General features: G+C 33.4%; 1 long non-coding RNA gene across 1 annotated transcript; it reads right to left on the bottom strand.

The window, feature by feature from the left end:
* LOC109228958 lies at positions 2,835 to 3,909 on the bottom strand. The gene is made up of 2 exons (XR_002068484.1): positions 3,723 to 3,909; positions 2,835 to 3,258 (listed from the first exon to the last, which is right to left on the bottom strand). It is a non-coding gene; the product is annotated as an uncharacterized LOC109228958 (long non-coding RNA).

The following is a 14,034-nucleotide window of genomic DNA, read 5'->3' as shown; positions in this document are numbered from 1 at the left end:
CAACCTCCAAACCCTAGCGCCGCCCCCATCCCCATCGCCTGAAACTCGGCGGCCTGAGGTCCGATGACCTTCAAATTAACACCCCTTAAGCATCTAACCACCCCCAATCCAAATCTCGGACCCGTTAACTTCGAATCATCCCCCATCGTCTCGAATCTTCATCTGAAGATTCGAGCAAAACCTGGACCTATCTCAATCCACCCCAAACTCACACCACGGCACCCCCTGACCTCCCTCGTGCCCAAACCACCTTTGGTTCCGCTCGAATCGTGCTAGAACTGTTCGAATCCCAAATCGAACCAAAGAACCCTAGAAAAACCGAAACAGGAATTTGTCCGAGTTAAGGGGAAATTTGACGTTCTAATCGACCTTAGTCGAATGTTCTCAGTCGAGAACACTCGATTAAGGTCCGTTTGGACCTCAAAAGTTCGAGTCGAAATTCAAAGGGGAACCGTGCGGAGTTAGCCTGTAATTTTGAGGTATCTTCCTTCTTTTTTTTTCTTTTCTACTAGTTAAAAATATTAATTTAATTAAATTGTGATCGATTTGGTTGAACATATTAGATCGTATTATTTTAATAAATTTCAATTGTCATCTTATTTGTTAATACTATATACCCAATAATAAGATCTCTATTAAACAAAAAAAGGACTTATATAGTCATCGAATAATGTTTTTGCTCTATATTTTTTTATATTATATTATATTATCCAATATTTAGTATTACAACATTGTTAATATAAATTTTTATTAGCATATTTCTTTGTTTAATATTTTTATCCGCTACTCCTCTTAATATAATAGAAGATATATATTTTATTAATCTTGAAATATTATTTCGTTTTAAATTTTATTCTATCAATAATATTATCTGAATTTTGATAAATAGATACACTTCTTATTTCAAAAATAAAAAGAAAATGATTCAAGAAAAAGAAACAAAGAAATTAACTAACCTAAACCAACCGTTACCTACGCCTGAGTAGTTAATTTTAGGTAAGTTAATTATTTTTCTCTTTTTTAATTTTTCTTTTTTCTCTTTTCTTTGTTTAAAATAAAAAGTGTGCTTATCCTTTTAAATCCTAGTTCCACATGAAAACTACCCAAAAAGTTGTGCTGAATTGATATGTTCGAGTTACTAATAAGATGAAAGGAGGAATAAACAACAACAAAATGAGCATAATATTTATTTAAAATATTTTCTAAGTTACTAAATATGTATTAGTTGACAAAATTTTAAGATATATAACCAATTTTAAATTTTTATGGAATTAAAAATCCATTAAAAGATAGCCAAAAGCTACAAAAATAAGTTAACCCATATGCATCAATTACCAAAATTTTAGGAGATAAAATTAGTTACCAAAATCTTAGGAAATATAATTATTTTTTATTTTTGTGGCATTAAAAATCAATTAAAAAGATAACCAAAATCTACGGGAAATTTTTTTATCGCACATGTATAAGTTATAAAATTTTGGAGATTTTAATTTTTATTTTTTGCATTAAGGAGTTTTTTTTTCCAAATAACTTTCTAATTCCTATTTTGTGAAGCATTGTCTTGAGCAATGCCAAATGGATTATTATTAGGCTGCCACTTGGCTGGCGTAATCTCGATGCTTTTGCTTATGTTTTTCTATATAGATAAAACAAATGCCCAAAAAACGTGGAAGTCCATCTTGATGTTAATTGAGTTGGAGTATAAAAATTCAATAGTAAAAAATATTAATTTATTTAAATTATGATCGGATATGTTTGAACATATTAGACTGTGTTGTTTCAATAAATTTCAATTGTTATTTTATTTGTCAATACGATATACTCAATAATAAAATCTCTATTAAATTACAGGGAGTTATGCTGTCATCGAATAACTTTTTTATTTTGTATTTTTTTTTATTATATTAAACAATATTTAGTATTGTTATATTGTTAATAGAAAATTTTAGGTTATTTTAGGTAAGTTCATTTCTTTGTGTCTTTTTCTTTTTTCATTATCATTTATTTTATTTTTAAATTAAAATTGTATGTATCCATTATAATCCTAGTTACACGTGAAAACTACTCTCAAAGTTACGTTGAATTGATGTACTCGAATTACTAATAATATGAAGGGAGGACCAAACAAAATAAAATGAACATAATTTTTATTTGAAGTGCTTTTAAATATGTATCAAGTACCAAAATTTTAGGAGATATAATAAATTTTTAATATTTATTGCATAAAACATCCATTAAAAAGATAGCCAAGCTGCAAAAAATAAGTTAATCTATATGTATCAATTACCAAAATTTAGGAGATAAAATCAGTTACCAAAATCTTAGGAGGTATAATTACTCAATTTTAAATCTTGTGGCATTACAACTCAATGAAAAAGATAGCCAAAATCTACGAAAAACAAAATTTATCGCATATATATCAGTTACCAAAATTGTTAGGAAACATAATTTTTTTTAATTTCTTTTTGCATTAAAATGTAAGAGTTTTTTATTTCAATAACTTTGTAAATCCTAATTATGAGCGCATGAATCTGAAAAAGAAACCAAAAAATAAAAAGGGAAAACCGAGCAATTTTTTTGGCAGTGAACCCCTCTCTAAATGCCATGGACCTAAAACGAAATAAAGAAAATTCAATAAAAAGTTACAGCTCCATAAACACAAAGTAAAGAATGAAATTCACCTTCTGAATAACAACAAAAACTAAAAATAAAGCCATACTTTGTGCGTATCAAAATTTCTTGAAATTCTTTTGTCCAAATACATAGAAGCATTAAAGGAAAGTTAGAACGGGAAGAAGGTATTTACAAAATTGAGTAAGAAATGCAAAAAGATATGATGAAAAAAGGGGAAGAGGGAAAATATTTTGCTTTTATCAATAGATTCAATACACATTAATTGCAGGGGAAGGATAAAAGAATAATATTGTCCATATAAATGAGCTTCAATCTTCTTCTATATGCATTAATTGCAAGGCAAGGGTAAAAGAATTATATTATCCATACAGATCAACTTTCTTTTTCTATACGCATTAATCGCATTGCATTACTTGTCCCAATGCCCGTTCCATATAAATAGCCTGAAAAAAGAGAAAATACGTTATTCTTTTTCTAGAAAAAGATGTAGCATATCAAAACAAAAGAAGAAGAAGAAAATATGTAGGTTTTTAAAGAGTGTATAAGACGAAAAAATAAAAGAAATAAGTTCATCTTTTTCTCGCATTGCATTACTCCTTCCACTGCCCATTACCCACAAATAGCCTGAAAGAAGAGGAAAAACGTTATTCTTTTTATCAGCAAAAGCTGTAACATATCGAAACACAAAAGAAGAGGGTAAAATGTAGACTTTTTTAATATTACATAAGACAAAAAATAAGTTTCATCCAACCTGGCATAAAGCAAAATTAGCAATAGGAATGAATAAAATCACAAACCTTCTTTCTAGAAGAAAGGGATAACCTAGAAAGCAAAGCCGTAATAAACTATTAATTGGTAGATGTAGGAGAAGATCACGTTAAGATCCAAATTATTATTACATTCTTATTTCAAGTAATGTGATTAAAAAGATTTGAATTTTGAAAATGACGTCATAGCCTAAAGAATCTTACACACTTCCATGAAAAAACTAAAATCAGCATTAGGATATACACAATCATAAATATCCATTGAATTGTTATGATAAAATTCTAAGTGATATAACTACAACAACAATGATGCATAATAACCTGCACTTGGTGCCAAAAATCTCATGAACGAAAATCTATGAAAACCTGCAAAAAGAGAAACAAAAAAAAGAGAGAGAAAGAGAGAACAGTTATCAAAAAATTAGAGGTGCGAATATTTTGGAACACAAAGAGATGCAAGAAGTGGAAAAGAACGGTTTCAATTAGTGAACGGTTTGAATTTGAATTCGCAGGTTATTTTTTTTTTTTTGTGTGTGTGCCTATTTTCTAGTTTAAAATAATTTTAAACTCCAATTACTGTGGTTATGCCAATTGCGATTTTAAATAAATTTGAAACTCCAACAAAGTTGGAGAATTGTCCAAAAAATGTACACATGTCAATTTAATGTTATGCCACTTGTCATCATAACCTTGCTTTGCCTCTCCTATTATATATAAGTAGATTTTTGTTGACGTTTATTTTTTTTAAGCCCCGTCGTATGTCATCATCTTTTATTCATTTTTTCTCCTTCTCATCAGACCTTTTATTTGGTCCAGTTTCATCATAGCTTCTGTTTGTTGTCGATTGTCACTGTTATAATCGTTGAATCAATTTTAATAGCTTCGTCGAATAGTTAGTTTATAAGTTCTGTATTTTGTCCAAAGCCGCATGAATCACCCTGTTGTTTGTTGTTAACTGTTAAATGTCATAATTTGTATAGTCGATGGCATAGGTGTCGTCTCATTGGCTTCATTTCGTTTTATCTCTGTAATTGATTGGTTTTGGTGCTTGAATGTTGTTGAAACAGATTAGTTAATGGCGTTCTTTGGTTTGTTTTTGTGAGCTTCCAACTGATGAACCATTAGATTAAGGAAATGGTGAACTGATTAAACTAATGAAATAGTTTAATCAGTAATGGGGGGTTGATGACTGATTAAAACACTCTTAAGGTCAAAAATCAGAAGTCAGGGCACGCTTGAAATTTAAATCAGACTGCCCATGTTAGACAATAAAATAATAAGGTTAAGGGATGATGGGTACTGACAGTTCTTGTTGAGTGCTTATAGAATAATCAAGAATAGTATGGGAGGGTTAAAAGGTAGTGATTAAACAATTAGTACCCATAACCTCTGAATTAAAACAAGACATACTGTAGTGGCTGTCAGGGAATATTGAAAAGGTTTTCTGATTTTTGAAATGCTCTTAGTAGCTGGACAGTTAGTAGAGTCTGGGTATAAATAGGAGTCATTTGGGACTAATTAGAGGAGGGGATTTTTTTGAACACTAAAGATTCTGAGTATAAACTGAAATCGACTGGCTTTTAAATCCAAAAAGGTCAAAGATTGAGGAAAAACGGAAGAAATTTGTTTTCTTTTACTGCTGAAAATCAGTGTTAGTATTGTCACTATTTCATTAAAAAAATTAGAGTGCTTTTGCTTTGGTCTTGAAGAGAATTGGGGGGAAGCTTTTAGAGAGTTTAAGGAGATCATTTTAAAAGTGGTTAAAGAGAGCATTTTGAGGGAGTTTAGGCAGCCAGTGAGTTGAGTTGGCACTGTTCCATTGAGTCTCGATTCAGCCTCCAATTTAGTAGTTGATCCTGATATTCCTTCCTGACTTCAACCTACTGGGGTTTCTTTTGGGATCTACTGGATCAGTCTTGTGGTTTATTTCAAGTTCAGTAGGGACTATTTGTGTGTTGATTGTTGCTGTCGGTTTCTATTGGTATCACATTATTCCCGGGTTTGGTCTGTTGCTGGTGTTGCTGTTATTTGCTGTGTTGCACTGCTGCTGACTTCTTCTTTATTCCTTTGTTCACTCCAATCCAGGTACACAACTGAGTTCAATTTGATGTAGCCTGAAGATGTGAATATGAAATGAAAGTGTTCGGGCCCCCTAATTATTTGGTGTTGTATCTGTAGTTCAGTAGATATAGATGATAAGTAGTCGTATAGTCCAATTTGATCTATAACTTAATAAAATGTAAACTGTGAAGTTTGTACCTAATTTGGACTGTTTAAAGCTGTTAATTCATGTTCATTAGTGGTAGATTTAGTATAGTTTAGTACTGATCTCAGTTAACACTGAGTTAAAAATCAAATACCAGTAGTGTTTAGACTTAGAATTAATTCAGAAGTCAACATGGGGTACTCAGTCCGATTTCAGGTTAAGCGTGCTTTTAAAGTAGCCAAACATGTTAGTATTTGATGTCCTCTCCTTTGTTCGTTAAGTTCACTATTTCGATGCAGGAACAAATAATTGCCTGTTAGTGGTTAATATCAATAGTTTACTTGAATTTGGATCCTTTAACTTATTCATGAATGTTAGCAGAATCAAATAACCAAGTCGTTTAGTATAAAGGTAGATCCAACATTTAGTGGAATTTAAGGATTCATCGTCAATTAAACAAACAGGGTAATAGGAATTTTAGTCTAGAATCCAATTGGTCAAATGTTGATTAGATTGAGCAGGCAAGCGTTATTTTTCATTATGGGCAAGAATGATTAAAAGATTTGGTTTCACATGAGTCCAATAGGCCCAAGTACTAATTATTGAACTATAATTAATTAGGACTTCTCCTTTTATTATTAGAGACAAAAATAGATAGAAAAATCATAGTCACTTTAGGATATCCTTAAATAAAGAATGAGACGAGCCTCACCAAATAAAACGCATAAACTGCGGGGCCCTCATTAATTGTATATACAAAAATACTTAGATTTCGGGAGGGGCCATTTAGCGAATTTCACGGCCTTTCCAAAATAATAACGCGTTAGACTCTTTAGGCGCGTATTTTAATAATTCTTACCTTCTTAAACTCGGGTACACATTTATGTGACCCAAATTCAAATCTCAATGGAGTCGAAATATGTCAATGATCACGGGTACATTGATGTGACGTGGTTTAAGATGTGTTTTCACGACGTTGCAATTCTTATAAAATAATGATAATCAAAGGCGGATACAAGGTAAAAATGCATATAGGTTTGAGCATGTACTAAAATCAGATAATTAAGCCGGAATAACAGTTAAGCGACCGTGCTAGAACCACGGAACTCGGAAATGCCTAACACCTTCTCTCGGGTTAACAAAATTCCTTATCCTGATTTCTGATTCGTAGACTGTAATATGGAATCAATTTTTTTCTCGATTCGGGATTCAAACCGGTGACTTGGGACACCATAAATCTCTCAAGTGGCGATTCCAACTCTTAATAATAAATCCCGTTTCGATTGTCCTTTAATTGGAAAAACTCCCTCTACCACGTCCCTTCGCGGGGTGCAGTACCACCAAAAGGAGGTGTGACAACTCTGTAATAAAAATGTGCCATGACATCTTTGAATCCCAAATTATCCCCAATGAACTTAACAAGACCTATCTGTGCCTCATCCCAAAAATTCCTAATGCAAATCACCTAAACAACTTTAGGCCAATTGGTCTATGCAATACGGCCTATAAGGTCATCACCAAAATCCTTGTCAATAGACTTAAGCCCTACCTTGACCACCTTATTTGCCCTTACCAAGCCAATTTTATTAAGAATAGGAGAGCTTCAGACAATGCCATAACCATTCAAGAGCTTATCTCTAGAATCCATAAGCAAAAAGGCAATCAATCTCACATGATTCTTAAAATTGACCTTGAAAAAGCCTTCGACCGATTAGAATGGTCTTTTGTGCACCATACCCTAAATTACTTTAATTTTCCTTCTAAATTTAAGAAACTCCTGTTAAGTTGCATCTCTACAAGCTCAATTTCCATTTTGGTAAATGGTTCTACCACCAAATACTTTCAACCTAGCCGGGGAATCAGACAAGGAGACCCTATCTCTCCATATATTTTCATTTTATGTCTCGAAATGCTCTCAAGATTCATAAATCACTAGGTGGATATTAGGAATTGGGACCCTATGACTTTAGGAAAAAAAGGCCCTTCCTTTTCTCATCTATTTTTTGCAGATGATCTAACCCTCATGGCCAAAGCCAACCTTAAATGAAGTAGTACCATAAAAAAAAGGCTAGATCTTTTTTGTACTCTATCAGGACAATCCATTAATACAAAAAAATCTAAAGTCATCTTCTCTAATAATTGTCATCTGCCTCTTACAAAAGATATTACCAACATACTAGCTATAAATAGAACTGACTCCTTTGGGACATACCTGGGGTTCCCCATCCTAAACAAACACCCTACCCCTAAGGACTACTAATTTATAATAGATAAAATGAGAGCAAAGCTTGCCTCCTGGAAAGCTAAATTCCTAAACATAGCTGGAAGGACTACCCTCTCTCATTCCTGTTTAAATACCATCCCAAATCACTACATGCAATATACTCTATTACCTATGTATATTCTCAAAAAAATTGATAAGATCCAAAGAGACTTTATATGGGGTAGCACTAGTGAAAAACGTAAACTCCACTATATTAATTGGTCTACATTATGCCAACCAAGAGATAAAGGAGGTTTGGGTCTTCACAAAGCCATAGATAAGAATGTGTGTTCCTTAGCAAATTTAGCTTGGAGGGGTATTACCAACACTAACCTTATCATTAATTCTTATGCAAACCCTCAGTATGCCAAGAAAAAATCTTTTATATGGAAAGACTTGTTAAAAGGGTGGGAAGTATGCTCCAAGGGTATTACTTGGCAATTGCACCATCATTCCAAAATAAACATTTGGGAATCCAATTGGATCCCCAAACTAGGTAGCCTTAGAAACTCAATAGAAGGCCCCCTTTCCAGAACTGATCTTAAGCTTACTATTTCAAATATTTTTGATGGCAAAGACTGGCACCTTGATAGAATATCGTTAAACCTACCCGTTGTCATTAAGAAAAAAATTGTCACAACCAAAATACGTAGTAATGCCCCCGTTAGGGACACCCCTACTTGGTCTCTTAATACCAAATGCATCTTCACAACAAATTCTTGTTACACTCTTTTGCATAATAATATTGAGAATAATTTAGACTTCCAATGGATTTGGAACCTACCATGCCCCAATAAAATGAAATTTCTCCTATAGCAATGCCTCCACAACAGAATTCCTTGTAGACAATACTTGGCAAAAATTGGCCTCAATATAGACCCCCATTGCCCTGTTTGTAGAAACCAAGTAGAGGAATCTATCTTCCATATCTTTCTGGAATGCCAAGCAATAAACCATTTTTGGAATGCTTTTGGTTGGAATAGCCCCTATAATAATAATGGTGAACACTGCTTTTGCAATTAAAAAATCTCAACATAAACTTCACTAACCCCTTGATAAGTTGGAACCTCTTCCTCCCCTTTGCAATCTGGCACATATGGATAAACAGAAACAATGACAATCATAACAATACCAATTTATCCATAAATTAGCAAAGCTATGGAATTTAATCTCCTAACGGCTACCAATATCATCCATGCTCCTTAACTGCTTATTAAGGTTAAATGGCATAAACCTCCAATTGGATGGTACAAACTAAGCATTGATGCAGGCTTCTCCAAAGGACAATAAAAATGTGGGCTAGGTGGAGTCATTAGAAATGACAAAGGAGACTGGATCGTAGGATATGCCAAAGGGGCCAATGCTTATAGCTCCCTCCATGCAGAAATAAAGGGCCTACTAGAAGGATTAAAAACAGCTCATGAGTGGGATTTGTTTCCACTGGAGATTGAAACAGACTCCACGGAGGTGATTCAATGTGTACAACAAGGGCACCATCTATTCACTAACATTTTATTAAAATGCAGGTTGTTAATGCACCAAGAGAAGCAGGTAACCCTCAGACACGAGTTCCGGCAAGGAAATAAGATAGCTTACAAACTTGCATGCATGGGATCTGATAATCCAAGGAAGAAGAAAAAAGTTTTTGCTGCCCCACCAGAAGAAGTGTTATCCCTTCTATATTTGGATGTATTAGATAAGATTATTTTTGAAAAACATTTGTCGTATGATGCTTGTAACTTGTTAGCAAGCCTAGGTAATTATAGTATCCTATGTGATACTAACTACAACTCTTATGTAATGAACGCTCCTTAAGTTTTAATATATTTACTTCCTGTTGCTAAAAAAAAAAACTAGTTATTAATATATATATATATATATTCCTGTTTGCTCAAAAAAGATATCAAATACTTGAATCATATTGTAACTTTCCAAATTCTTTATTGACTTTTCTTGTTTTTGATTTGTTCTTTGTGTAATGTCTTGTAACTTTCCAAATGATCTTCTTCGTTTTTGACACTAAAGTAAATTATCTATATCCTTGTTTGGATTATCAAATCTCTTCCTATACAAATAATCATTTATAATTTCTTCTGCTATATGCTATTACTTCTCGAATCTTTAAAACAGTTGTCAAATCTAATTTGTGAAAATTACCTACAAATAGGTAATAAATTTACAATTCCAACGCATAATCTATCTATATATTATTAAAAGAAGAAGAAAAAGGATCACACATTAAGCCAAGTGGCAGCCTGACAATAGGCCACTTGGCAATTTAGGACATAGTTAGTAAGGTTATGTAATATTAATTAGTTTCTTTTTGAATTTAAATTTACGACATTTCAAGGGGTCATCCCATAATATAGACACACGACGACTTAAGTATTATAGTTTATGACTGTTGGGTAAGGAAGAAGATCTAGTATATAAACTAAGTGAGATGAAAAAGAAAATGGGCGGGAAACAGATCCACACACATACATGCTCTCTGAGAGGAGGGGAGATCTTCATCTCCCTCTCTTTCCACCAAGGAAGAAGAATCAAGCTAAGGAAGCTCATATCCTCAATTTATATCGTTAATCTCATCACGACAATTGTACGAGGTTTTACCTTGTTAAAGATCAGCGACCCTCTTCATCTGTGTATTCTTCATTGATGTTCAATGTTATGAAAACCATTATCCTCTTATTATATAATGGGACTTAATCGATGTTATAGTTAAATCTTATACTTGCTTTGCTTGATTACACTCATATCTTCTATCTCAGATCAAGGGTAAATTATCTTTGGTTAGGATTTACCCAAAACCTTCATATTTAATTAGTTTAACAAAAAGCTCAACACTTATTGGTCAAACAACTTTAGAATAGAGACTCCATCTTCTTTTTCCTCTATAATAACTGAATTTGTGACTCTTATGCTGCATATGCATCCTTGCTAGATAAAAATATTTTGATAATTTAACAGTAAAGTTTGCTTAAAATATTATATTGATTTAGATAGGTATGTAATATGGAAAGAAGTATATAAATTTTACAGTAGGTTGTCTAATCCATTGTCTTTCTTTTCGCCATTCTATTTTCCCATTTTTGATAAAGAATATTATTATGGGTTTCCATTAGTCTCTGTAATATGTGTTTTTCTATTTTCTTGAGAGTCAGAAAATAGGATGAACCCTTTTAGTGTCTTTCGGCATGCAAAAGATCCATCTTCTTTTTTTCTCATGTGCACAGTTGTATGTCAATATATAAGAATTCAATCACATGGAACAAATTAGCTTTATTATTCAAAATTGAGACATTTTATGCTACAACCTTCTAATAAAATAAATAACTAACCTCATGGGTTTTAAAACCAATTCTCAGCCTCCAAGCAAGGTGGAAAAGTGATGTTATGAGATAATTAAGCTTAATTTGAGTTGGAGTAGGGAATAGTTTTAGGTGGTGGGATGCGGACAACATTAGAGTATGCTTAGAAACGAAACATGAAGTTTTTGCACTTCCAATTCTAAATAGGATATTATTACTTTTAGTTCTTGCCAGAATCTATTTATATTCGGGTCAAAAAAGTGTATAATTTTATATTACAGAATGTGTGTGCATATATATACACATAATTTTTCAGCTATTACTTTAAGAGCGGTTATACAGTGTCATTTTTCCATTCTAAATAAACATGTATGTGACTCGCTAACCCTTTTCATGATAATCTCGCATCACTATGATAGTATATTTGTATTTATTTTGCATTCATCGCCATTTTAGTTTTTTAATAACTTTCAGATCATCAAGAAATTATTATCCATCAAAAGTATCGGGTAAATTATCTTACAGCAGGTTACACCCATCATATTTACTTCTCCTATACAGCTTTTGTAAAATGGTCAAGTAAGATATATTTCTACACTATATAATAAGTGAAATAACACAGATTATAAAATCATGTTTACTTCAGCTACCACTACTAGAATTCCGGAAAAAAGCGACCAAAGTTGGTCGCTAAACTAGCGAAAATAATAAAATAAATAGTTGAAACAAAAAAGCGACCAAGGTTGGTCTCTACTTGGTCGCTAAATTATAGTCAAAATGTTGACTGGACTGGTCAGACCTGCTTGGTTAAACGTTTACTGAGATTAGCAACCAATGTTGGTCGCTAAAGTGGGAACCACCTAGAAAATTTTAATAATTATATTATTATTTTAAAAAAATTATAAAATATAAATATATATAATTTAAAATTGGCGACCAACGTTGTGATGACCCGACCCGTTGTCTCGTGAGTTACCGCTCTGTTTTCCCCATTTTCAACTTCTTTATGCTTCATTATCTATATCTTATGTGATCGAGTTGGTTTGGAGTGGTTTTGATATGAAATGAGACACTGAGTCTCTTTTAAGAAGGCTTAAGTTGGAAAAGTCAACTAGATGTTGACTTATGTGTTAGAGGGTTCGGATGTGAGTTACGATGGTTCAGTTAACTTCGGGAGGTGATTTGGGACTTAGGAGCGTGATCGGAATTGGTTTTGGAGATGCGAAATAGAATTAGGCTTGAATTGGCGAAGTTGATATTTTGGCGATGTCCGGTTGGTAGGTGAAATTTTCATCCGAGGTTCGGAATGGAATTCCGAGAGTTGCTGTAGCTACGTTATGTGATTTGGGATATGTGTGCAAAATTTCAGGTCATTCGGACGTGTTTTAGTTAGGTTTTTGATCGAATGAGTAATACGGAAGTTTTGGAGTTCTTGAGCTTGAATCCGAGGGTGATTCGATGTTTTGATGTTGTTTTGAGTGTTCCGAAGGTTGGAACAATTTTGAAAGATGTTATGGGGTGTGTTGGCATGTTTGGTCGAGGTCCCATGAAGCTCGGATAAGTTTTGGAGGAGCTTTTGGAAGATTTTGCCGTTTTGAGCATAAGCATGTAATGATCCAAAGGTCCATTTTTAGTTCTAGAGATTGAAATTTGATTTCGAAACTTCCGGAATTTTGACAATGAATTATAGGAGTGATCTGGAATGTTTGGTTTAATTTCATCAAGTCGCGATTTGGTTTTTGACACGAAACATTTGTTAATTGTTTAACGAGCGAAATGGATATCTCACTGGGCAAACGAGCTCCAAATTGAGTTTCGATCGAAGGGCTATGTTCGTATTATTAGTTGTGACTCATAGGAACAAGAATCATCGAATTCAGAGGTCCCAGGCCCGAGATATGAATTTTTGAGTAAAATTTTTTTCTGAAAATATTTAAGGAAAATGGAAATGAAATTTGATTAGAAAGTGGTGGTATCGGGCCCGTATTTTGGTTCCGGCGCCCGGTACAGGTCTTATATATGGTTTAAGACTTTGTCCCATTTTCCATTTTTACCGATTTGGAGCTCGGATAAGGCGATTCTTCGAGAGATTTTTGGAGAGAACAACGGGGTAAGTGTTCTTAACTCAATTTTGATTATATTACTTGAATCTATTACTAGTTTTGGCGTTTAATCCATAATTTTAATAGAAAATGTTAGAAAACCCTCTTGGATAGAATCATGAATTTGAGGGTCTAAATGTGATGGGAATTGGATAATTTTGGTATGGTTAGACTTGTGGCGAGATGAGGAATCCGATGATGTTAATTTCTAATTTTTTCGAGACGTGGGCTCGAGGCTCAGGTTTTTGCTAATTTCGAGAATTTTAGTATTTTTCGGTTATTTGGAATGGGCTTTGTTCCCATAACATATTATGACGTATTCGTTCTAATTTTGGATAGATTTGACGCACGTGGAGGCCAATTCGAGGGGCAAAGGCGTCGCGAGTTAAAGAAATAGCCGGTTCGAGGTGAGTAATATTTGCAAATGACATCCCGAGGGTTTGAAACCCCGAATTTGCACACCATAGTGCTGCATTGAGGTGACTTGCACGCAGGATAGCGAGCGTGGGGTAGAGCACCGTTGGGGATTGTGACTTGGTCCGTCCCGATTGATGAAATTACTGCGTATTTGACTGAAACTACTTGTTATCATCATAATTTTGGCTGATTGCCATATTTGGGCTTCGTGCCAATTATTTGAACCCTTTGGGGATTGTTGTCGATAATTCCTCACTGATTTAATTATATATTTGAACTTAGTCATGTATTTTTCACTGTTTTAAAAACTCAGCCAAGCTATTATGCCTTAAAC

Source organism: Nicotiana attenuata, chromosome 7 (assembly GCF_001879085.1).
Source record: "Nicotiana attenuata strain UT chromosome 7, NIATTr2, whole genome shotgun sequence".
Taxonomy (NCBI): Eukaryota; Viridiplantae; Streptophyta; class Magnoliopsida; order Solanales; family Solanaceae; genus Nicotiana; species Nicotiana attenuata.
This window is presented reverse-complemented; position numbering and strand designations above follow the sequence as displayed.